Raw genomic sequence first — 2,184 nt, 5'->3', positions numbered from 1 at the left:
TTTCTGGTCAAGGAAAGGTAATATGCAGCAAGTGTTTCCAAACAACTCCTAGTCACTGTAATGCATCAATACGAATAACTTAGGTGACATTAATAAAATAGGGAGACTTATAATGCTCTAGGGCTTGCCTGTGATCCAACACTAGGTCAATGTTTGTTAGATGACACTCGCTTGGCGATCATCTCCCATTTAGGCATGTACTCTAGGGGTCCTTCCATCTTTGGGATAGGTCCACCATACACCATCTTCGGGTTTGGCTCTAACATCACGTCCTTCACGGGGTTCATCTAGCGTACCTAGATGAGATGTAAGATGCAAGTGCATGAATATGAAGAATGGTAATATGAGATGCATCACATAATAGCATTCAAGGCAACATAAGACCATGCAAGGCATAGGCACCTAGAGTAATTTAACTAAACATCACTCAACCTATTATAGAGGGATAGCAAGCATATTAGGCTTGGCACAATAGTGAACTTAAGTTCAGATATTGCACACATGCATCGATGAAGAACTAAGCCAACATGTTTAGCCAAAACAAGAGCAAGCTAAAGCAATCGCCTAGCACATGTATAGAAATCTGGACAGTAGCACAAGCAGTCACTTATTTTAACCATAACCATAGATCCAAACCTCCAAAGAAGGTGATCCTAGACTTTATGGAATGATAATGAAATTGCCTACAACATTGTTATTATCACCAAAAGCGTATTCCAAATCTAACCAAGTCAACCATGCCAATGTTTTAGATCTACATAGAATTAGGATAGAAAAGTAGTAGTACTTTAAAAAATGTAAAACTAGAGTTACAGATATCAAACAATAATGAACCTTAACTTTATAGAAAGATTATTAAATTATGTAAAACATGTTTATTATCATCACATGGTGATTCCACAATTAACAAAGTAAATTAAGCACAATTGAGCACCTCTATCTAGACTTGGACAGATTCTGCCATGCAACTTCACAAGCTTATAACTGGAGCTCTACAACACCAAAAGGGGTGATCCAGGATAATTTGGAGAGCTTAAGTAAATAAATATAACTCTTATTTTATAACTAAGACATGGTTTCATACTTAACTAGGTCAAACAATGAAATCCTTGAAATCTGCACAGAGCATAGACCAAACATGATAGATCATTTGTTAAATTCTTAACTCCTAAAATATTAGGCGTATGGTCATGAAATTTGAACAAAAGAAAGATTATGAGATTATCTACAACTTTAGTATTCACTACAACCATAGAAAATGTAACGTCCCGCCTCTACAATGCCGGGCCCACTTACATCTGGTAGCTTTTATAGGACATAGACTGCCCTCACAGACCCACACAAGTCTTTTCTGCGCACTTTGTCCTCACTCATGCGCACCCGAGAAGGACTTCCCGGTTTGTCACCCATCCTAAAATTGCTCTAGACCAAGCACGCTTAACCTCAGAGTTCTTTAGAGATAGGCTTCTGGAAAAAAGTTACAACTTATTGGTATGAATATCCTATTAAGTCTTAGGCCGGGGTGTTACCTCCTCACCCCCATAGGAGACCGACGTCCTCATCGGTCAACCCCAGGCTAGGAACGTCCCCTCTTGGCCACGTCCGTGTGTCCAGTGCCAGCACATGTGTCATGCTAGGTGACCACTCTAGGTCCACACCAACCATGCGCACCATGCCTGCGCAACTGACACATGCGCCCGTGAAACCGCAAGGGTCGGCTCTGATACCATTCTATAACGTCCCGCCTATACAAGGCTAGGCCCGCTTACATCTAACAGCTTTTGTAGGACATAGACTGCCCCTATAGACCCACATAAGTCTTTTCTGTGCACTTTATCCTCACTCATGCGCACCCGAGAAGGACTTCCCGGTTGGTCACCCATCCTAAAATTGCTCTAGACCAAGCATGCTTAATCTCAGAGTTCTTTAGAGATGGGCTTCCAGAAAAGAAGTTGCAACTTGTTGGTATGAAGTATCCTATTAATCCTATTAAGCCCTAGGCTGGGGTGTTACAAAAACATCATTTACACCATGAAAATAATTGCACAAGCAAAACTGCACATGCAACCCAAATAGCAGTGGTACAGAAAACTGATAGGAATTTTAGAGAATCATAACTGGAGTTCTAGACCTCCCACAAGCATTAATCATAACTTTCTAGAAATATTATGAAGTTACCTACAA

This window comes from Miscanthus floridulus, chromosome 11 (genome assembly GCF_019320115.1).
Source record: "Miscanthus floridulus cultivar M001 chromosome 11, ASM1932011v1, whole genome shotgun sequence".
Taxonomy (NCBI): Eukaryota; Viridiplantae; Streptophyta; class Magnoliopsida; order Poales; family Poaceae; genus Miscanthus; species Miscanthus floridulus.
Note: the sequence above shows the minus strand (reverse complement) of the source record.